Below are 26,168 nucleotides of genomic sequence, written 5' to 3'. Positions count from 1 at the left end.
ATTTATTATAAATATATGATTGTCATTAATAGTGAATATTAATTTATTTGCATTTTAAATGCTTTGATGATAAATAATGAATTATTTCAAGTTAAAAAAGCTTATAAATTTTCATGTAAATCTTAATGATGCCATCTATTGAACTGTAAAATATTTACTCAATAATTCATGGTTAGATTTAAATGCTAGTCAAGTGAAAAACGAAAAAAAAAAACTAGAGTTAATTTTTAAGGATTTTTTTTCCCTTTATTCTTGAATTCGAGTACAATACCGAGGCGATCAAACTATACGCTTAGTATGAATAGGTTGAATTTTGTACCTACACTTAACGCAGCTTTTTTTCCCCTTCCTTTTCTGATTTAAGTGAATAAGAACAGGCCTAATGTTTCAGAACTGTACAAGGTAATTTTTTTTAAATTTATTATTTTTGAATTGCACTTAATATGAAGAAAACAATTCAAACTAAACAATTTTATCGCAAAAAGTACCTCGCATGATTAATTAGCTCCTAGATAGTAAAATAAGAAAAATACGAAAGTTAAGCCAAAAACAGTTTTTTTTTTCCATGAAAATGTTCAACTTTTCAGCGATTAGTTCTCGTATTATATCATTCTATTAAGTGTAAAAGATGAATATGAAATGTCTCGCTTGCTCTGGCAGATGAGTAAATAGGTGCAAGCACAAATTTGTACATAAAATACTTATAACTTTTAAGTCTCGTGATTTGGTCCCATTCATTTATACGTGAGTATTTCGAAGAGAAAGTCTGATTTTCAACAATTTGATTATTTATGACCAACTGTACCAAACCAACAAGGCAAAATTGTATTCAATCTGTAATAACTTGTGCTGCAATTTTCTTAAAATATCTCTTTATTTTAAGGCTAAGAAAATAAGCATTTTTTTTTCGGTTTATAAAAACTACCGAAGTATATTTATTATAAACGTAGTGCAACTTAGGATAACTTTGATCAACTAAACATAGATATTGTCTATTATAATTGTTAAAGAAATTCAGCGACATCTAACTCACATTCGAGAGGTAGAAGAATCTTAAGTTTTGTATTGAAAAAAAAAAAAAAAAAAACAATTATGGTTCTACCAATGTATAACATCTCACAGTGCATTAGGATTAAAGTCCACAAATATTACTAATTAAATTCGATTACAGTTTCATCTATATGTACATACAACAACCAAGTTGAAAAAGAAGCTAAAACTTTGATCGCGTGTTTTTTTAGAGATAAATATAAAATACTGAATAATTGTTTCCTTTCAATAGTGTAACTAATCACCCTAATCGATAATTCCGGGAAATAACACGTATCAAACAAATTTAAAGTTTAAACGTCCCTTATAAATCTATATAGATAAACTTTAAAAAAAAATGGATGTTTATTATTCTAATTTACCGTTATACGCCAAAAAAAAAAAAAAAAATTAAAAAAACACGTTCTTACAATTTACTACTTTATGTTCAGCTCAGCATTTTCGGCTCTTGCGTCATTAAATTAATCGTATTTGCGAGGACTAGATTTAATTTTAAAGTTTATGCTTTGGAGGTTAATGAAGACACAACACAAAATATTATTTTAATTACATCCACCTGTACATGAATATCCTGTATAATATTATTTATAACGAATATTAAAAAGGCGTTGACACATTTTAGTATTAATTATTAAATGTCTTTCTCTTTTGGCAAAGGAGAGATTAAGATTGGGGGAAAAAAACAAACAATTTCCTTGAGACAACACCATTTTAACAGATGGTGGGGTTTTAAATTGATACGGAATTGTTAATTGATTTGTAAAGTCTGTTTAGTCTGTATTACGACTTCTAGTAAATCCCGGATCATGGTGAGATCTCCAGATATGAAGTTACAGACTTGAGATACCATTCCTTTCACTTTTTAAAATTTTGACAAAGGAAAAACTAGCTTCTAGAGTAGGGGTTTCCAACTTACATGAGGCCGGGGACCGCTATTAAAAACACCAGTCAAATGGCGGGCCGCAAGTTAATCAAAATTTTATATAGGACTCTTTTTGGTTTGAAGGAACATTAAATATTACTGTCAGAATTTTATCAAAGTTTTTTTAATATTAAAAAGCAAAATAACAAGCATTAAAAATAATGTTACGTATCATTTTGAATCTTCTCTTAATCAGAAACTTAGTGACAAGATTTTTTTTCCTTTTAAACTTAATTCTGTGATAAACTAAAATTATTAGGCGTATTAGGACGATTAGGAACGATAATAAGGACGTATTAGGAATTATCGCATCAACAAAAAAAATTCTCGAGCACCTGAAATTAATTTTCTTCTCTTTTCCGCTCATGCGATATTCAATTCAAGGAATTTAAATAAAACATATTCATTCCCTCTTTTATGCGTTTGAAAATTTACAAACGTAAATAATTTCGTCCAAAATGAGTGATTTCAAAAAGTTAAATGGGAGAATTTCTTCGAGAAAATTTATGATACGCACATGCTAAATTATATTCACAAAAAAAAAAAAAAAAAAAAAAAAAAACCGAAATAAAAAAGAGCAACATACTGAATAATTTTTGTATTTGAATAAATATTTTCTAGGATGCAAAACCTGTGAAAAACCTGTTTGCACCTGTTAACCTGTTTGCACCGTTGGTATGTTAAATTTCACAGAAACGAAGAAATTAGGTTTATTTAAACGAATGAAAAGTAATTTAAACCCATATAGATTTTTTATGAAAATTGTCCGCCAAAAATTAAAACTAATATATTTGAGTTCGAGGGCCGTCAGTTGGTAACCACTGTTCTAGAGCGTTGTTTGACTCTGCTGTCAAGTCTTAGACTCCCATGGATGTCTTCACATTGAATCATTTTCTGCTATCTCTGGAGGACCAGCAAATCAAATTTTTCATGTTCCACATCTTATTTCCACATTTTACCTCTGGAAATAAAACATTTTATAAGATTAACATGCATAACATTGTTAAAAATTACAAGTTAAACAAATTAATTTTGCAACTAAACGAGATTAAATAAATATGTTAACACGATATTTTGACTGTTACTAATGTAATTAAGTAAAACGATACGCGAATAGTAAGTACATTTTGACAAAACTAATTATGAATGGCAAATATTAGTTGTAGTAATATTCGATTAATTCTTATAAAAATTTATGTAACTTTTTTCTTCTTCTAAAAACACAAATTTAACAAACTTTTTACTAATTACGTAACAAAACAAAAAAAAATTCTGCATGTTATAAAATTTAATTCTGCTATTGGACGACATAAACTAAAAATATTAATAAAATATACTAATCAATACGAATGTAATTTTAAAGTAAAACTAATTTAAAAATTAAGCGTGAAAATTACTTCGAAAAAACGTAAATTACAAAAACTGTAACTTAGACAGAAATAGGATAATAATAAATTGAAAATAATAATAATATTAGTGTAAACTGCTTTGAATAGTGAGTTGGAAAATAGGGATATCAACCTGAAAAACTTTTGTTTTAATGAATGGCTAATGCTTTAAATAATATGCTAATTAATTAGTATGTTTATTAAGTTATGTAATTAGACACCAAACCGTGCTTCCTCTTAATAAAAGTTTGACAGATTTGGAATTCAAATTCTCAAAACCCTAGCTTTAATTTATTAATCTTATGCTTCACATTTTACACGTTATTTTTCTTATGATTTACTTTTTCTTTACGCCTGGTTTTTATTTACGAGGAACTTTTGGGCTTTATATATTTACTTTTGTCTTATTTTCACGAGTCGCTCTTTTTCATTCCCTTTACTAAAGGCTTTTCCACATTTTCTTTTCATATGTGTTACTTTTACATTTAAGCGTTACTTTTCTTTATGCTTCAAGTCTCACTGTTATTTTAGATTTTACACATTTCTTCATATGTTTCTTTGCCACGTTTACATTTTTATGAGTTACTTTTCTCTTTGCTTCAGTTTAAACACATTATTATTTTTTATTCTCTACTTTTTCTACGAAAAAATAAAATAAACGTGTTAAAATAACACTACTTCAACGTGTTTATTTAACTTTTTTGTGTTACTCTGTTTTCCTTAATATTATTTACATTAGTGCGGCATACGTGCTCATTGTACTTGTTATAGTAAATTACGAGTTACATTTCATTATGCGTTATGTTTTTGTGTTCAGTTTTATTATTTGTCACTTTTACGCCTTTGGTTTTAGTATGCAGTAGTTTTAAGCATTTATTTGTTCATGCGTTATTTCTTTTACTTGTGAAATTAACGGATTACATTTACGCGTTATAATACAAGCATCTTTAGTTATGTGTTTCTTTTAGGCGTACGCTTTTCTTTCGGGTTACTTTTCGTTATGGGTTATTTATAAATTTTATTAATTATTTTTTAATATATTTATGCTTTACTTTTCAAGATTATTTTTAATTTAGCACGTTATTTTATTTTTTCCGTTCATTTTCTTATGCAGATTCTTTTAAAACTTATCTTACGGGTTTTTTCTTCCATACGATATTATATTGTTTGCATGTAAGAACAAATATTTGTTTTACGAAGAAAAAAGTGCAAATGTAACTCATTCCTTTCTTATGAATTATATTTGCACGGCATACGCGCTTTTTTTACACGTTATTGTACAATACGAGTTAAATTTTTTATGGGTTACATTTTCTCATTTAGTTTTCTAATTTTTTACTTTTATTATGCAGCAATTTTAAGCACTTATTTTACTTATGTGCGCCTTACTTACACTTGTTACTTTCACGCATTAGCTCAATTTACGCGTTTACTAATGATTTACTACTTACTCGTTACTAACTATTTTTACTTTACTTTTTACACTTATTTTTTAACGCGTTACTTTTCTTATGAGTTAAGATTTCGAGTTACTTTCCTTTACGGGTTATTTATAAATTGTATAATTTACTTTTTAAGATTTTTATGTGTTAAATTTTTTTAATAAGGTTTTTTTTTCTCTTTTTTTATGCGTTTTTATATTTTAAGCATAAACGAAAAAAATATTTGCGTGCGTTACATTTTCTCGTTTAGTTTTCTTCTTAGTTATTTTTACTACGTAGTAATTGTGAGCATTTATTTTGCATAAGTGCTACTTACTTTTACTTGTTACTTTCACGCATTAGCTCAATTTTTGCGTTATCGTACATTACACTTTACTTTTTATTCGTTATTTTATCGCATTGCGACTTTTTTTATGCTTAAAATTGCACAATTTTTAGTTTTTAGAGCGTTGCACTTTTATGCGTTAATTTACTTTTCTTCTGTGTTTTTCTTTAACTTTCACGAATTATATATAGTATTAGTTTTACGTATTTATTTAGGAGTTGCTTTTCTTTTTTTTTTTTAATAGATTCCTTACTTTTATATATCCATTACTTCAGTTTGTAATGCGCTACTTTTACTTGTTTTTTCTTCGAGCCTCACTTTCTTGCGTTACTTTTATTCTAAGCGTTAAAAACGTCTTTTACTTTACATGTTACGTTAGCATTTCCTTACGTGTTATATTTATGGATTTACTTCGTATGCGCAACTTTTTCGATTTAAATTCACGGGTATATTTCATGCGTTATATTTTTTATGTAATAATTTTACACATTTTTCTTCGGTGTTACTTTTCTTAATGCTTTAATTTACGCACAATTTATTTCTATTTTATTCTCAACTTCTCTTTATGCTTTACTTATTACCCGTTTAATTTTCTTTTCATTATTTTTACGCATTATTATTAATTGCGCGTATTTGCTTATTTTTTACTTTACTTTTCTTAAGCATTTTATATATTCTTTTTAGCCTTACTTTTACTGCTTGTACTTTTTTAATAAGCAACCTTTTTTATTCGTTACCATCACGTGTTATTATATTTTATGCGTTGCTTTTTTTAATGTGTTACCCTTTAGAATATTATTTTTTCATATGCTACTTTTCGTGTGAACTTGTTTTGAATCGTTCCGTCCAAATTCCTTTAAATTGTTAAAGCGAATTTAGAATTTACACGTACCCTTTTCTTGTTACTTTTCTTTATGGGCAATTTTCAAATACTTCTTAATTTACCTTATAATACTTTTTTGCAATATTTTTACGCATTTAGTTTTTTTATGCTTTACTAGCCCAAGCTTTTTCTTATCGGTAACTTTTTCTCATACGCGATATTATATTTTACCCTTTATTTTTGTTGTGAATTACATTTACGAGGAATACGAGGCTCATTTTGCATATTTGCATTTTTGCATATTTGCTTTTTATACGTGTTACTTTCATTATGCTTTACAATTAGTTTTAAGAGTTACTTTCGCATTTACACGTTACTTTTTTATGCCTTAAGTTTCATGTTTGTTTTAGATTTTACACTTTCAGCGTTTATCTTACGCGTTCAATTTTTTATACGGTACTTTTGTGGTTAAAATTACGAATTTACGTTCTATACGATGCAATATTTTACACACATCTTATTTTAAACATTTTACCTTTATAATGTAAACTTTACTTTTTTATATGCGTTACTTATACATCTTAAATTTCTGTATTAACGTTATTTTTGCTTTTCCTATGAGTTTCTTCCTTCATTTTTATGGCTTACATTTGCTTTATTGTTCATTTTACAACTTTACTTTTGTTTTGCATTATTCTTCCGTGTTTTACGCAAGTTTACTTCTATTCAGCGTTACTTTCACGCGTTTTTTTTTCCTTCTGGAGCTTCACTTACTCGTCATTATATTCCAGGCGTTACATATCTTAAAGCGTTACGTTTAAGAATTTACATTTCTAAGGCATTTGTTTTGTAGTGCAGTATTTTTACACGTCGCTCTATTATATTTCCCTTTAGTTTTTAACGTATTTTTCTCTTTAAAAGTTTACTTGTACCATTACACGTTTACTTTCTATTTTTATTCCCTCATTTTCTTTAGGATTTTTTTGTGTTTCTATTCTTATGCATTATACATATCTATTTTATGCGTTACTTTTCTTAAGCGTTATTTTTACTTTTATGGACTACACATACTTTTATGCATTAAAAAATTCACTTTTACGAGTTACTTTTTTTAAGCGTAACTTTCTAGTCTTCATTTAATTACACGTTTCTTTTAAGCGTCGCACTGACGTTTTATTTTCAATTCATTTGTTTCAATTTACACTTTTAAATATAAGCTACGTTTGCAAGTTTTATCTTTTATGTTTCACATTTACCCGTTAATTGTTTAAGTGTTATGCCATATGCAATACTTTTCCTATTGCGTTACTTAATAAACTCGCATTTTTCATGCGTATTTCTATTTTAAGAGGTATTTTTCTCTAGGCGTAATTTTTGTTACTCGTTACTTATACCTTTTATTATGCATTGCTATTACGTGCTGCTTTATTTTATTTATTCCATACTTCAAGCATTACTTTTCTTATGCATTACTTTAACTTTTGCGCATTGATTATAATATGCTTCAAATAGCTTACTTTTTACGGTACTTTATACTTCAGCTTATGCATAATGTTTTACATTTTACTTTATATTTCACGACTTACTTTATTTTACACTCTTTATTTTTTAACTTTCGATTTGTTTTGCTTCTCTTTATCCTATAGTTTACTTTGTGCTTTGCTTTTTACTCTGCTTTATTCGTATACTAAGTTTTAAATTTCGTTTAAGCTTCGTATTACACGCGCTTTTTCTTATACGGTTTTCTTTACTTTTTATTTTAAATGCGCTTTACTTTTTTTTCCCTACTAAATATTATAAGCTATATTTTTATTTTATATTTTGTGCTTTAATTTTTTTAATACTTTACACTTCAAATGACATTAAAATTGACTTTTTTTACACACATTTAATCAAGACTTTACTCTAAACTTTAACCTTAGTCCTTACTTTATTAATTTTTACGTACTTTATATAGCGCATAACTTGTTATTTTACTATACTCGTATACTCTACACTTTTTGTTTACTATAGGCATTAATTAACACACATTTTACCTTATTTTATACATATTTGACTTTTCTTGAAACGCATTTTGCTATATTTTACTTTAGATCCTACGCTTTACTATAACTTTACACATTACTTTATATTTTACTCTCTACACTTTTTTTATTTTACTCTTTAAACTTTTATATTAAACCCTTAACATATTTTCTGCTTTATTTTTATTTTATGCTTCACACTTATTTTTTTACGTTTTACCTTACTTTAGTTTTTATCTTACGCTGCAATTCACATTTCATGTTTTACTTCACTTACTTTTTGTTTGATTTTTCTTTATTTTACATTTAATTCTTAACTTGGCACTTTAGATTTTTTTACGTGTTTTTACACTTAGTTTACGTATTTACTTTATATTATAATTTACTCTCAGCTATGTTTCACAATATATTTTCAAATTTACATGCATATTTCTTTAAAATGTTTTTTATATTCCAGGCATTTATTACGCATTTTTCTTAACTTCATATTTTACGCTTTTACTTTCGATTACTATATTCTTTAGTTTAAATTTTTCACATTACGTTTTATTTTATGTGTATTTTTCTTTATTTTACATTTTACCCTTTGCATTCTACTTTACTTTAAACACTACTATATGCTTTAATTTACTTGACGATTTCACTTTGAACTTTACTGATATACATTGATATCTTCTTTACTATACACTTTTCTTTTTACTACATTTTACATTTGATTATACTTTTTGCTATACTTCAGCTTTACTTATTAATTTTTTGATATTTTGCATTTTGCCACTTTTTAATTTATGTTTCACGTCGTATTTTATGCATTACTTTTCTTTTTCACTTCCTACTTCATGTTTTACTTGATATGTTGCGTTTTACATTATTCTATGCAATACTTTGCTTTTTATTTTATAATTTACGTTTTACGATACCTTGCCTTTACTTGATATATTACGCTTTACATTATACTTAACAATAAGGTTGAGGATATACTGCATACTTTACATTTTACTTCATATTTCATTTTATACTTCCCGTTTAACTTTACCTTTTACAATAATTAATTTTTTAATTTACACAATATATTTTTACTTTACTCCTTAAACTTGACTTCATACTTAACGCTTTTCTTTCTGTTATAATATATACTTTATTTTACCTATAACTTTCTGCTAAATTTATATTAATTGTTCTTTACACACTTTTTAACTTTATGTTTTACCCTTTACATTAGACACTTTATAATTTAACATTTATCTTACGCTTTAGTTTACTTCACATTTTAACACCAACTTTATTAATTTCCCTTTTTTACATTAATTTTTACTTTATACACTATTTTTTTTAATTTTATACGCCTCAGTTAATACTTTAAATTTTGCGCTTTTTTTATTATTTACATTGTTTTTATACGCTTCACTTAATACTTCTGGCTTTGCGTTATACTTTGTGCTTCATCTTCTACTTTTTTATATTTTGCGCTTTTTTTTTCATTTCAAAAATTAGTTACATTTCATGTTTCACGCTTTAATTTATATTTGACGCTGTTTATAAACAGAAAAATATTTAACGATATATAATTTTATTTTAACCGCATTTTAGGACCATAGCAGAATGAACAAGTTTTATCTACGCTTCAACAAATTTAACTTTTTAAACTTTGAGATTTTCACATGAATTATTTTAATTGGATATTGAATCATACTTAGTTGGGAAATTTGAGTAAAACATTTATTTACTTTTGCTACAAAAGATTCAGTTCGAAATGGTTTTATTTGCATTATTAGGGAACACCGTTCTCTATCAGAACGTGATAGTCAAAATTGTTACCTACAATTTATTAAAAAAGTTTTAATCCATATTTCGGCAATCTACGTAAGATTTTGATCTAGAAGAAAAATTTATCATTTCATTTTATTTCTATAGTGAATTTTTTTTCTTCTCCCCGTAATAAAAAAAAACTTTTTTTTCTTAAGAAATAAAAAGTTGGTTTTAACCTAATTAAGAAGGTGTCAAACAATTCTGAACAAAAACGATCGCTTTGTTTGAGTTTTTTTTTTTTTTTTTTTTTTTTTTTTAACAAATCTAATTTTTAGGCTAATTCTTGAATGCAGTTTCATTTAAGTACAGGAAGAGATGTTATGCTATTAATATACTTCTCTATTGGCATTAAGTATTATTATTATTTTCCTGAAAACTTACATTAATGCTGATTGAACACGAAGATTATTAAATTCTTTGAGTGTTTATATAACTTACCTTTTTGAAAAAACTATGTTGTCGGCTCATGGTTGAATTTATGATTCCTAAAGATTTCGAAAGCTGAAAAAATAGGACATATTAATTAGAATTATATAAATATTTATACAGCACGATAATAAGGGCTGTTCAAACATTACTTAACGGGGATGAGGTTCACTAATTTGCTTACGGTGGTTGACAATGGGCAGACAGGATGAAAGCTTACGTATGTCATTAAAATCGCATAATTTCAAGTTGCTTTTTTTTAAAGGGACAAACCGAGACAAAAATTATAATTTGTGAAAAATTACATTTAAAACAATTTCAAATAAAATTTTGGAGAAGGAAAAATTTTCGCAAAAAATTGTTTTATGTGTTCAAGAATTTTAGCTATTTTAGAAAAACAGCAAAGATTCCGTAAAAATATTCTTCTCAAATTCTATAAAATTAATTGAAATATCTACTATTTTCTTGAGGAGTTACATTATTTATTTGAATGAAATTCTAAAATTACATTGCTTCAAAAAAAGTTAAAATTAGCGTAAGTTAGTGCGTTGTTACTTTTTTACGTAAGCAGAGGAGGTGATTTGTTTATTTTTGCTGACAAGGAGAGAGAGGAAGACTAAAGCTAAAAAACAGGCTTTATTTGAACGACCTCATATAAATAGAAATAGTATTTCAGTTTTAGGATTTTTAAGTTATCTGTAAAAATGTTGGATGTTTAAAATATTTGTTGTTTATTATGAAGAGATTTATAAAGAAATCGAGAGAATTTTAATCATTAAATTTAGAAATACATAGTTAATTTTAACGAATAACCAAAATTAGAAATTTATAACTAACTTCACTTTATTCGTAAATGATTCTACTAATGTTTTAATGGTTTCTGCACGATTCTCATCCTAACTACTTTAATCTATTAAAAAGGGAGGCAAGCATTTCAGAGAAGGACCTATTTAAAATAATTAAAAAGTATGAAATTAAAATAATTTAACTTATTTGCTGACTTTGGCATCACATTGAACATTATTATATTGCGATAGCATAATTAATATTTTAAGCTGTTAAATATTTTTCGGAACCACGTTACATTGAAAAAAAAATTAGAAGTTTCAATTTTTAACATCATTAAACCAAAAAAACATCATCATTAAAACTTAACATTACATCAACAACATCATTAAAACTTAAAAGTTATTAAACCAAAATGTATTGCTCATTCTCTTAATATAAAAACCAGCGAAAATGTAAGAAAAACGACCAGCTCTATATTTGTTAAGCTTTTTTAGAATAAGGTATTTATCTTTGAAACAGATTTAGATTTTTCTCTTGAAGGGCTAATTTAACAACTTTTAATAAGTTATTTTTTTAAATTATAAGTAATAACCTTTTTAAAGTTATTTTTTTCATACATTATTATTACGTGGTAACTTTTCTTATGCGCTATTTTTACTTTTACACGTTAGACAACTCATTTTACGCGTTATATAATTTACTTTTACTTGTTCCTTCTATAATTTTACTTTTACTTATGAATTTATTTGACACGTTAAGTTTTAAGCATCAATTTTACGGTATATTTTTATTTACGTTTTAATTTGCATACATTTTACTTTATATTCATTTTTCCGCTGAGCTAACGCGTTTAATCTTTTATGCATAACCTCTACCAGTTAATAATTTTTTTCGATATTTTATGTATCACTTTCATATGCGTTAAAATGTACTTTTTACTTATGTATTACATTTTTCCATTACTTTTACTTATGCATTGCTTTTACAAGTTTACTTTTTTTATACTATACTTTTATTTTCTTTTGTATTGCTCTAGTGTATTTTTTACCCCATACTTAAAGCTTTCTTTTTACTTTATTGTTGTTGTTGTAGTTCATTTATGTCGCATAAGAGCTGCACAATGGGCTATTGGCGACGGTCTGGGAAACATCCCATGGGGATGATCCGAAGATTCTTTTACTTTATATCTTATGCGTTAATTTTGTTACGTATTTCTTTTCCACGTTATACTTTAAGCGGTATTTTTCTTGAAGCGTAGCATTTACGTAATATTCGCATATTTTAACGCTTAATTATATTTTAAGCGTTACTTTTCTTTATTTTAGTTTAACATTACTTTCACGTGCTCGCTTTTAGGCCTTACATTTTACTAGTAACTTTTCCTTACGCATTGTTTTTGTTATGCGTTACTTTTACTTTTGATCTACTACCTTGATTACTCTATAATTAAGTTTTCCTTTAATTTATATTTTACTCGTTAATTTTCCTATACGCATGACTTTTTCGCGTGCACGCTTTTTGTACATATTTTACTTTGCTTTTCTACAAAATTCTCATAAGCAGTTATCGTTTCTTATGTGTTTCTCAAACTTATGAGTTTTGTGTACCCTTTCTAAATTTTTCGTAACGCTGTGTACCACTAATAAAAAAAATGAATGTATTTTTTACTATAAAAAAATTGCACAAAAGTTGAAAATCACAACTGGCTGTTGACACCACTCATTATTAACTGCAAAAAACAGCCAATAGAAAAGTACGTAATCGTAAATTTTCATGGCTATCTTTGTTTTGAAATGACAATTTTTGAAAGTTTCGCTTGTTGCAAGATATTTCTCATAAGAACGCATACCCCTACTCAAAACACTGTTGTAGGGTATCTACCACTACAAAATTACAATTACTATTCATTAGTATATAAGACGTGTCAACTCGATTCTATGATGGGTTTTCATAGATGAAGGTTGGCATTGGTGACCCGGACGTGATGTGAACACGTCTATCTTGACAGTAACGCCCACTTCGATCTAGAAACGCCTATTTCGATTGATGGTCCACATTGAACAATTGACTTGTGACTGCGACATTATTCACCTCCTTGCACAGTCTCGTCTCGATCACGCACAACGTCGGTTTGCATACATACACGGCAACACAGGAGTGACAACGACCATGCTCTTAATACAGCTCTCACGATAAGCAAAAGAAAGGAGATCTTAATACAGCTCTCCCGGTTTCTCACAGAAACAGCAACTAGTGGTATCCGTCCATCGAATTCTATCACAGATATAATTCTGGTGGGGGAGTACTGTAGTGTACCTACCACTACAAAATTACAATTCATTAGTATATAAGACGTGTTAACTCGATTCTACCTATAGACGAAGGTTGACATTGTCTTTACTTATTGTCCGCCTTATAATGAACGTGCTTCGTCTTTATGCGTTAAAATTCCGCATTTTATGTCATACTTTTGATTATTCCTTACTTTTACGCGTTCACTTCAAAGTTTTAATTTTTTCACGTTTCTCTACTTCATTACTTACTCGCTTTTTTCTTTACCCCTTTCCTTACTGAAACTTGATCTTTCTTTACTTTTTCTTATGCGTTACTCGCATTTTTCTCATGAGTAACTTTTACTCGTTTACTTTTTTTTAATTTTATCTATTACTTTTACACGCTCTTGTTATATTTTAAGCGCTACTTTTCTTCATGCTTTAATTAACACCTTTTTAACACTGCAATTTATATTTCACACTTTAACCTTTACTTTTTAAAATAGTTTATTTTTTAATTTACATATTACGCTTTATATTACAAACTTTTTATTTCACGCTTTGCTTTACTTTAGATGCTTTTTTGCGTTTCTATCTACTAAACATTACAACAAGCTATATTACGCTTATTTTTACTTTGTACTTCACTTAATATTAAAATATAATTAGAGTTTTTTATACGCAGTTTTAGTTTATTTAAGCTTTAACTTTACTCTTTAGCGTATACTTAATATATATTTTACTTTATACTTCACAATTTTTTCACGCTTTTTCCCTTATTTTACTTTCAGTGAAACACTTTATGCTTTACTTTTTATGCTTTATTAATATTTTACGCTTAATTTAACCTTTTAATTTACTCATTTCTTTAGATTTTACTCTCTACGCTTTTATATTTTCCCCTTTACTTAACATTTTCTGCTTTATACGCTACATTATTTTCTACGCTTTACTTTGTTTTATTTTTTATTTTCTGCTGCATATTATTTTTCACGTTTTATTTTATCTACTAATTTACTGCTTTTTTTTTTCTTTACTATCCACTTTATTTACTTTATTTACTTTTTTTCTTTACTTTCCACTTTATATTGTAAAGTATTGAAAAGTATTGAATTACAAATTAAAATAAGAAGATTTTTAAAAATAATTAATTGTTATTAATAATATTTAATAAAATATTAAATAAATAATAAAAATTTGGGCTACAATAACTGTAATGTGCAGCAATGTATTAAACAATTAATGTGCAACAGATATCTAATTGTTAAGATATAAAATTTTAAAAAGTTTGGTACTAAAACTTACATAGTAGCACACAAAATATTCAATAAGAAAATTGAGGCTTGTTTGCTGCAACCATCAGTGAATAGATATTTACATTTTAAATTTACAAATGTGTGTGTAAATATTTTCGTCCAAAATGAGTGGTTTCAAAAAGTTAAATCGGAGAATATCTTCGAGAAAATTTCTGATACGTACATGCTAAATTATATTCACAAAATACAAAAAATTGAAGAAAAAAAAGAGCAACATACACGATTATTTTTGTATTTGAATAAATATTTTCTTGGATGCAAAACCTGAGAAATAAATTTCTTTGCACCGTTGGTAATGTTAAATTAATAATAATAAAATAAAATAAATAATAATAATAAAATAATAATAAAAATAAAATAATGTTAAATTTCACAGAAACGAAGAGATTGGGTTTTTATTAACGAGAAAAGTATTTTAAACTCATATAGATTTTTTACGAAAATTGTCCGCAAAAAAATAACAACTAATATATTTTAGTTCGCGGGCCGGATGCGGCCCCCGGGCCGCCAGTTGGAAACCCCTGCTCTAAACTATGCTTCTTTTAGTTTTTAATTTAACACATTTATTACTTTTACTTGACTTAATATTCTGCTATATGCTTTAGTTTTCTTGTTTACACTCTTATTGCCTTTCATTTTATTCGCTTTTCTTCTTAACTATATATTGACGCTCTAATTTATGCTTTATTTTATGCTCAGTTATTTTCATGCTTTTACTTTGAACTAAATTATTCTGCTATATAATGTTTACCTATCAATTTTTTACTATCTTCATCATTTAATCAAACGTTGCACTTCCGACTTTACTCTGAGCCTGGTGCTTTATTTTGTGTCTAACATAGTAATTTTTTATTTACTTTACGCTTTTTACTTTACGCTTAAATATACCTTGCTTTTAACTTTACATTATATTTACTTTATACATAATAGGCTTAACGATAGACTGCACACTTTTTATTTTACGTAACACTTCAAACTTTTTAAGACGTTTAACAATAGTTTTTATTTTACTCTTGAAATTTTAATTACATTTTGGGCTTTTCATTCTTTTTAAGTTGTAATTTATTCTTAACATTGCATTCTGCTGTATTTTTATTAACTGTACTTCATTCTTTGAATACATATATTTACAATACGACCATGTACAATACGACCTCGCATTACGTTACACCTTATACATTATTTTATATTTTACTTCCCACTTTAACACACATTTTAATTATTTGATTTTACTTGATATTTTATTTAAATCTTTATTTTATATTTTATGATAAATTTTTAAACGCTTCACTTGGTACTTCAAACTGAGTTATACCTCGTGCTTCATTTCACCATTTACTTTTTTTATACCCTTCCCTTTATATTCAATTTATGTTTTACTTTTTAGTGTATATAATTCATACTTTACATTTTAGTTTTATATAATACTTTATGCTACACTTAATGTTTTACGATTTACTTTGCATTTGCCGCTGTATTTTATCCTCCAATTTACTTTATGCTTTTTTTTAGAGTAATGTTTTACTTTTTGCTTCACCGTTTTTGTATTTAATATTTTACTTTAGATTTTAGGCTTTACTTTAAAGTTTAGATTACGTCCGTACTTTATACTTAAATTTACAGTGTAAACTACTTAAATATACTGAGCGGTTTATTTTACAGTACTTTCAACTTTACATTTAATGTATGACGAACTCTTTAGTTTCAGTTTATACACTCTTAACTTTACGCTTTATTTTAACACTTAATTCATGATTCACATTTCACTTTACTTCACACTTAACTTTATTTTTAGTTCACTAAAAACTTTTATTTTATACTATGCTTTAATTTCAATTATATTTTATTTTACTGCCTTTGCTTTACTTATTCTTTTAAATATAATTTACATTTATTATACATTTTATTTTACACATTACTTTATACTCCATGATTTCATTTATGCTTTGCATAATGTGTACTCTATGCTTCGCTTATTTTAATCTTTTTCTTACTTTTTATTTCACAAATTTCTTAACGTCTTAGTCTAGATATTACGCTTATATTTTATGCCTTACTTTATTTTATGATCGACTTTTTACTTTACTTTTATACTTTACGAGTGGCTGCATTTTTTGCCCCGACACCCTAATTAAATACTATTTTAATTATTACGTTACCCTATTAAGTACCTTAATTATGTACTAATTACATACTTTTTATTATAGACTTTATATTTAATTCATTACGTCACAAACAATTTTTTTTATTTTTTACTTTATTTTACGCTTAACTTTACTACTAATTTGGATAATACTTCATTTACGTTTGCGGGTTATTTTATTTTACGTGATACTTTTTTTAAGCGTTACTTTCCATTCGTATGCATTATATTTATTTTCTATACGCGTGACTTTACTTGTGTATTACTTTTACTCATTAATTTTCAGACACGTTAATCTTACGTGTAATATTATTACACGCGTTACTTTTCTTTTCTACTTAAAATGTGCATTTTTAATTTCGTATGCGTTGCTTTTACTTTACGTACACCCTGCGTATGTTTACTTTAATTTATGCATTCATTACATTCAGCATTTTTTTGCATGCGTTTCTTTTAGTTTTCTGATGACTTTTAATTTTATTATTTCGATTTTTAACTTTTACTATTTAATTTCATTGTATTTATTGCGTTACGTTTTCAAAGAGATATTTTTACACGTTTACTTCTATCATGCGTTTTTACTTTTGAGCGTTACGTTTCAGTACATTTTAATTAATACACATTTCATTTTCTATTTTTCATTAAGTGTTATTTTAAAGTGTTTATTTTTCTTTTGAATTACTTTTCCTTTATTCGTTCTGCGTTGATATATTTTACTATCTTTAACGCGTTTCTTTTAATATAGGTTAATTTTACTTTAGTTATGCGTTACTTTCCTTTATGCTTAAAATAAACACTTTATACTATACTTTATATTTTCTTTACTTTTACGCCTTCACTTTACTTATGCGTTGCTTTTACGCGTTTGATTTTTCATTTCGGCATTTTAACTTCACGAAATATTTATTTTACTAGTTACTTCTGTTATGCGTTACGTTTGCACGCTCTTCTTACACCCTTTATTGTAAATTACACGTTTTATTTTTATTCACGACATTTATCTTTATTATTCGGTCGTTTTACACATTTACTTTTACCTTTGCTATGTTTTCCTCTTTCTTGATATTTTTACACGTTATATTTCATGTATAAGTACTATTTATCGTTACATTTACGCGTTATTATACATATTCCTTACTTTTGTTATGAGTCACTCTTAGGCGTTTATTTTTTTCTTATGTGCTATATTTTAAGTTACTTTCTTTTATGGGTTATTTATTAATTTATATTTCACTTTTTATTATTTCTATGCATTACTTTTTATGCTAGGTTTTTTTTGTACGGGCTATTTTCTTTTTCATACGATATATTTTACATTATTACTTTTACTTTTCTTATGCAGTAGATTCATCTCTTTACGTCAAACTTTCTTTAAATTTTTAATGCGGATTTTAAATTTATGTCTTTCTTTTGTGTATATTTTTCTCGTTACTTTTAAGCGAATGCTTTTATGCCTCATTTTTAAGCTTCATTTCCCTTCTTCCTCAATTTATCTACAGTTTATTTTATACGATACTTTTCTTTATGCTCCACTTTTTATTATTATGCATTATACAGTACACTCTCGATTATCCGTGTGCGAATTATCCGGTTTGCGGATTAACCGTGCTCATTCCGGAGTCACACAAAATATATAAAGAGAAACATTTTCAAGATTAAAAAAATTTGATTCATGAAGTTATAACACTACCAAATGTTTGGAAGCAATATTCGTTATTAGATTGCAGTATATGGAATATCAGCAGCATGGTCAAAGGTAAAATCGTCTACGTTATCACGATCTTGGAGAAAGATCATACCGCTTGATGAACAATCCTCTTCAGATGTTCAAGAAAAATATGATAACAGTATTCTCGAACAAGCAAAAGAAATCTAAGGTTTCGAAATTCTCGATGAAGAAAATTTAGAAGATTGGTTTCAAAATGATGCATGTTAGCCTGGCTTCCAGTATTTGACTGATGAAGACATCGTTATGTTGTTAAATCAAATAGTGATGATAATAACTGATGCAGAAGATGTAGTAAATGAATGAAATACAATTTCTCATTCTACTGCTCTGTGGAAGCTTTATTAGATTATATGGGAGGATTTGATTACGGTAACATTACTGCGGTTCGTAAAATATGTGTATCGATATATGGCGAAGACGCATTACACATTTTTTAAAAAGGAAAATTCCTAGTTTGATGTTATGCATGCAAATGTCAGTAATTTTTACATTTTTTGTACTGATATCTAATTTTTATTTAACAAAAGGAGTTTTCGGATTATCCGTGTTTTTCGATTGTCCGTGTGACCTGTCCCGGTGATTAACCCGGATAATCGGGAATGCACTGTATTTTTTTCTACATACATTACTTATGCATTTCCTATACGCGTTAATTTTTGCTTGCTTTACTTTTACAAAAAATTATACTTCACGGCCTACTTTTCTTTATGCGAAATTTTGCATGTTTTATTTCTTATGAGTTACTTTTATTATAAGTGTTACTTACGTGTTTACTTTTTAAATGCATTAAATTTATTTTGTATGCAGTACTTTACAATTTAAATTTTATGCGTTATATTTCTTTTAACGTTACTTTTGCACGTTTGCTCATATAATGCGGTATTTTTACTTTTGCGCATAATTCTTCACGTTTTAATTTCAATACATCTACTTTCCATTATGTGTAACTTAAACGCTTTTATTTTACTTTTTCGCGTTACTGTTTTCCACGTTACTATCTTCTACGCGTTTTTTTCTTATCTGGTACTTTTATGCGTGGTATCATTTGCACGTTATTGTTTTTTTTTTAAACTTTCAACCGTTTATTTTTCTTATGCCTTACTGTTACACTTTTATTCTTTGCGATCTGTGAACGTCTACACAATATTATATTTTACGTGTTACTTTTTTTATGCGTGACATTTGCGTGGAACGCGCAATGTTTTCATGTTATTGTGAATTATGAGTTACTTTTTGCTATGCGTTACATTTCACTTTTTTCAAGCTGTCATTTGACGCATGGTTTCTCATGCTTTTTTTCCGTTGACTTAATCAGGGGTCTGTTTAGAAGAAATTTGGGTCCGTTAACAAAATATCTTTTCATAAAAACGGACACTTCACAAAATAATTTATCTTTTAATCGGACCCTTCACAAATTTGTTTATCTTCATTATTGTTTTGTTAATCGAATAAATCCTTCTCAGGTGGGGGGGGGGGAAGAAAGACAGATGTAAACGAACTAAATTTTGTCTTCGGCAGACGCTTCTTCCTTCATTTGTCCGAAATTAATATTCTGCATTCACAGTATAGGCTAAACACCAACTATATATATGTTGCATCGCTAATTCAGTAGCTGCAATTGCTGTTTATTTTTTAAAATTTAATTGTTTTAACTATAATTTTACAGTGTTGAGCATAATCTTGTATGTCTTTACAATTTAAAAAATCCTTGAAAAGTTTTTTTGCAATAACGGACCCTATTTGCACAAATTTGCAAAAGCGGAGCCTGGTTGAAAGAATGTGACTTATCGTTTATTTTATATTCACAAATTACAAATAATTTTTTCACAATTTTACAAAAACGGACCTTTCACAAAATGTCTGGACAGACCCCTGTTAATATTTTCAACCGTTATATTTTGCACGTACTTTTCTATTTATTCGTTACTTATTTTCTAATTGTTTACAATCTACTCGATTAGTTTTTTATGCGTTATTTTTACGAGGTTTTAATTTTTGCTACGTTCTTTTTACGCGTACCCTTCTCTGGTGTGTTACTTTTCTTTATGGGCAATTTTCAAATACTTCATATTTTGCCTCTCAATACTTTTTTACGTTATTTTCTTATGCTTACTATCCCAAGCCTTTTTCTCACACGTGATATTATGTTTTAAGCTTTGTTAAAAGTTACATTTACGAGGAATATGAGGCTCATTTTACACGATATATTTGCTTTTTATATGAGTTAACTTTCATTATGCTTTACAATTAGTTTTTCGTGCCTTTTTCACATTTACGCGTTACCTTTCTTCATATTTTAAGTTTCATGTTTTGTTTCTGATTTTACACTTTGTGCGTCTATCTTACCCGTTTAATTTTTTTATGCGTTACTTTTTTGTTTATGTGGTTACAATTACGAATTGACTTTTTGTATGCATTTACATTAGTTTTAATGCTTATTTTACAACTTTACTTTTGTTATGTATTATTCATTTGTATTTTACATGTGTTTACTTTGATTCAGCGTTACTTTCACTCTTTTTTTTCTCCAGGAGCTTCACTTTCGCGTCATTAGAACACGTTATATTCTAGGCGTTACTTTTCTTAAAGTTTTACCTTTAAGAATTGACATTTCTAAGGCGTTTCTTTTGTAATGCAGTATTTTATACGTCGCTCTATTATATTTTTCCTTTACCTTTTAACGTATTGCTTTTCTTTATGGATTTTTACACGTTTACTATCTATTTTTATTCCCTACTTTTTTTTAGGATTTATTTTTCCACGCTTCTTCCTTTGCAATACATTTATCTTTTTTAAGCGTTATTTTTACTTTTACACACTAAAAAAATTAAATTTTACGCGTAGCTTTGCTTTGCCCGTAACTTTTACGCCTTTACTTGTATGCGTTTCTTTTACGAGTTCATTTTTATGCGTCGAATTAACGTTTTATTTTCAATTCATTTCTTTCAAATTACACACATTTTAAATCTGCGCTAGGTTTGCACGTTTAATATTTTATGTGTAACATTTACCTGTTAATTTTACTTCATGTGTTATGTCACATGCAATACTTTTCTTCTTGCTTTTCATTTACTTAACATACTCGCATTTTTCATGTGCAATTATATTTTAAGAGTTATTTTTCTCTATGCGTAATTTTTGTTATTCGTTACTTTATACCTTTTCTTAAGCGTTACTATTACGCGTTGCTCTATTCCATACTTCACGCGTTACAATTTCTTACGCGTTACTTTTAATTTTGCGCATTAGTTATTACGCTTCCATTTACACATTTTTTTTGTATTTCTTTACTTTTCCATAAATTTTTCTATATATTTTACGAATTACTTATATTTATGCTTTAAATAACAAACTTTTACTGTACTTTAATAATTCACGCTTAAGATTTTCGATACTTGGGTTTATGCATTACGGTTTACACTTTATATTTCACTGCTCTCTATATTTTTTTAAACTTTCTATTGTTTTGCTTCTCTTTATTCTACAATTTATTTTAATTTATGCATTATTTTTTACTCTGCTTTATTCTTGGGTCGCATTCATTTCATCGACAATCACTTCATCGACAGGCCATTTCATCGACTAGGTCAATTCGTCGACATGGTCTTTTTGTCGACCGGGTCATATGTTTGCCAAGGTTATTACGTCGACAGAGTCATTTCATCGACAAGGTCATTTCGTCGACAGGGATCATTTTGTCAACAATATGTAGAAAAGGTTATTTCGTATGAAAAGTCATGTGTAATTTTGAAACTAGTTTTATGATTTTTTACATTAGACTTTATGCCCCTTGCACTTCTTTGTAATTTAGTATATTTCTGATGAAATTTTTTAAACCTAGCCTGATGCAAAATCTTAATAGTATGTTGAAGTTGTCAGAAAAGAAGCATTTTTCTTTAAATAGCCTACTCCTCTATTCACATCACGTTGCAAAAACGAAAAATTATTTGTATTTTACACATTTAAGTTGTATATTACACAATTTTTTTCTAGTCATATTTAACACATTTATTTCCAAGATTAATTTTTAATGTACAGTATTGTAGCTTATCATCGCAAAAGCAATAACTATCGTGAATGATTCTTGATGTAGGGAGTGAATGACGAGTGAAATTAGCAAGAAAAAAAAGAGAGTATATAATGAATCTGTGAGATAATGAAACCACGTGGTCGATAGGTAATTTCAATGACAAGATCTTCTTTTCGTTAACAGGCCATTTCAGCTGCAAAAATTCATTGCCGATAAAAAGAAAATTATACTTATATAATGTTCCCCCGCAATGAATAAAACGCATTGATACAGTCCTAGTATTATAAAAATCATAAAAATTGCATGTGGGGAAAAATAAAATGAAAATCCAACTTGGAAAACATATTGGAGAATATTGTTGATAAAAAATTTTGTTCTGACCCTCATGTCTTAGTCCGCTATGCTGCTGAAGAAGGAAGTTTCTAACAATTCTTGTGAAATTTAAATGAAATATTATTTGAAACAAAAACCTTGTTCTCACTTCTCCAGTTTATTTTATTTCTTATTTAATTAATTATTTACAACGTTTTAATATTTAATATGTATTTTATCCTATGTGTTCCCCAAACATTTATATGTTCCTTTACCCTATAAAATAAACTTCGTTAATGTAAAAATAAAATAAAAAACTCGAAATGATTCCACATCCTCGGTACGCGATGCAATCGAAATGATAGTGTAAAAAATGGTTCCAAATCACAGGAGGGGAGGAAACCTGTTTAATTGGTTTCTATGATTTAAAACATTTGGAAAAAAAGCAACGTATTACGATATAACAAATAAATTGACGTTTGAGCTTATAATTGTGGAGAGTCATCCATATGCATCTGATTTTATTCTCATTAATGTTTAATTAAAATAAGTTTAGCAAACTTATTTTTTAATCAAATATTAAAATGTTTTTCTTTTCGATTTGCCAGAGAATAAAAATTGATTTAAATTAATAAAATTTGCAATGAGAGTAGATATTTTAAAGGCGAGCACTAAGGAAAGTCCTTTAAAAAGTGTAATCGGAAATGGAAATGTTTTTAAGCATCATGCTTCATAAGTGTACCTGAAAAAGAAATGTTAATTTTTGTAACCAAAACGAAAAAAAGTGGAATTTTGAATGTTGATAGAAGTTTATAGAGTTTATTGTGAAATTTTATCCTTGTGGTTTTTGCTATGCGTGAAAATTTTTATAAATTTTTTTCTCATTTTTAGTCTACAGAACAAACTTGATATTTTAAATATATAAAATTTTTTTATTTTCATTTTTTTTCTACATTTTAGTTTCGAGTCTCCTATCTTGTTCAGGCCGAAGATAATCAAAATTTCGATTGGCGATAAGTTTTGCTAATATGGTCAGAAAGTGTTTGAAAATTGTGCTTTTATCCTGTACAGAAAATCAGTTAAAAATTTGAGCAATTAAACTAGTCAAAAATTGGTCAAATTTTAATTGCAAGATTTTTCTTTTCTTTTTTGTAGAGTAAGAGTTATTTATTCTAGCGTTTAAATTCCAAGTTTTATTTTTTGTTCATTTTCTTTTAAACAAAATGCGTCTAATTTAAATCCTCCAAATAAAAAGGAATTAATTCACTATTCATTTACTACTACTATTATTATTATTAAATTAGACTATTATTATTTAATTACAATAATAATAGTGTGATTTATTAATAGTATAATTTAATAATATTAGATTTTAATTTAATAAATAATACTATTATTAAATTCACTATCCATGGAAAAAATATATTTTGTGAAGAGCAAACACTAACACGCTTGCAACGTTACGCCTGTGTTTCTAAACATTTTTGGTCCGGTGAGTAGCACTTTAAATAATGTAGGAGTCTACAACCGCCTCGATAAATACGTAAACATATTTGCGCTCCTATAGTTCTTCTAAAACTCTAATAGTCGTAACGGAACTAAGACTAAGTTCGATTATTTAGTTCGAATGTTCAAATAAGCATACTCATTCATCCTGTCCTAATGTTAGATACTGAATAAAAAGTTAAAAATTGCAATTAAAGTGAACATTAAGAAATTACTTTTCCTCCATGAAAAAAATCCAGAAATATTTTTTTATACTTATGCAGATATAATTATTAGGTCTATGATTATTTTCATTTCTGTGAGAATTTGACTGAAGTCTATGTTTTTGTTAAAATGTATGTAAAAATGTTGAACATTTTTACAGCAATAAATTTAGCTTTTCCCTCCCTGAAATAATGTCTAAATTTTCATTATAATATATTTTTATTACTTTTAATTCTAAGAATATCTAATTTTATTAATTTGATATTAAAAATAATTTGATTGCTAACGTCACACTATATTAACTGTTGACCACGGTCCGGATATCATGCTTGGTAATGTCCTGAAGACAATCCCTACCTATCCTGAAAATAATTGTCAAGCTATTACGATTTAGATATAGAAAAGTAGATTTTGATACATCAACCGTTCTCGATTAAACGCTTCTCAACTACCTATCAATTAAGTTAAAAAGCGAACTTCTTTTAGTGCAAGTGGAACAATACACAGCAATAGAGAATTTTACTTTGGTATAAAAATTAAATAATAGCATTTTTCTAATTAATAATAAAATATTTAGAGTAAATCTCTAAAGTAGTTTCAGAATTAGGCATGGCACTATCAACGAACCTGTCGACGAAATGGCCCTGTCGAGGAAATGGCCTGTCGACGAAGTGACCCAGTCGAGGAAATGGCCTGTCGATAAAGTGGTTTCGATGAAATGGCCTGTCGATGAAGTGATTGTCGATGAAATGAACCAGACCCTTTATCCTTATATTACTCGGTTTATATCATTATACTCTATTAAGCTATGTTTAAGCTTTGCATTGCACGCTTTTTTTCACTTTAAATGTGTTACTTTCTTTTCTACTAAACATTATAAGCTATATTTTTATTTTATATTTTTCGCTTTAGTTTTTTTTATACTTCACACATCAAACGACATTAAAATAGACTTTTTTTTTTAACACAAATTAAATTTAAGCTTTACTCTAAACTTTTCATTAATCTTAAGTTTATAAGTTTTTATATACTTTATATAGCGCATAACTTATTATTTTACTACATATTACCCTTTTTTTTACTTTAGGCATTAATTAACAAACTTTTTATTATATGAGTTTTCTTGAAACGCATTTTGCTATACTTTACTCTAGATCTTACGCTTTACACATTACTTTATATTTTACTCTCTAAACTTTTATATTTTACCCTTAACATTTGCCGCTACATTTTTATTTCATACTTTTTGCTTTACACTATTTCTTTACGTTTTACCTTATTTCAGCTTTTATCTTACGCTGCAATTCACATTTCATGCTTTACTTTACTAACTTGATTTTTTTTCACTATATTTTTTATTTAATTTCTATTTAACATGGCACATTAAGTATTCTGTGTTTTTTACATTTTAATACTTTCTACTTTACTTATATTTTTTACTTCTCTACAACTTCTTATTTTTTGTTTTACTTGATATGTTGCGGGTTTCATTATTCTAAATACAATACTTCGCTTTTTATTTTATACATTTACTTTTTACTATACTTGCTTTTGACTTAATATATTACTCTTTACATTATACTTAAGAACAAGTTTGATGCTGTACTTTACTTCATATTTCACTTCTTACTTAACGTTTCCCTTTACCTTTTAGAAT

At 27.2% G+C, this 26,168-nt stretch overlaps 1 long non-coding RNA gene across 1 annotated transcript in view; it reads right to left on the bottom strand.

The window, feature by feature from the left end:
• Positions 1-350: 350 nt before the first annotated feature.
• Positions 351-26,168, bottom strand: part of LOC147806899 (uncharacterized) — a 40,261-nt gene continuing 14,443 nt past the window's right edge. The window contains exons 5-6 of the long non-coding RNA XR_015435363.1: positions 10,222-10,284; positions 351-2,933 (exon numbers count right to left, since the gene is read on the bottom strand). This is a non-coding gene — a long non-coding RNA (uncharacterized LOC147806899). The remainder of the gene's footprint in view (positions 2,934-10,221; positions 10,285-26,168) is intronic.

This window comes from Parasteatoda tepidariorum, chromosome 7, assembly GCF_982258835.1.
Source record: "Parasteatoda tepidariorum strain Cologne lab strain chromosome 7, Ptep-v5.0, whole genome shotgun sequence".
Taxonomy (NCBI): Eukaryota; Metazoa; Arthropoda; class Arachnida; order Araneae; family Theridiidae; genus Parasteatoda; species Parasteatoda tepidariorum.
This window is presented reverse-complemented; position numbering and strand designations above follow the sequence as displayed.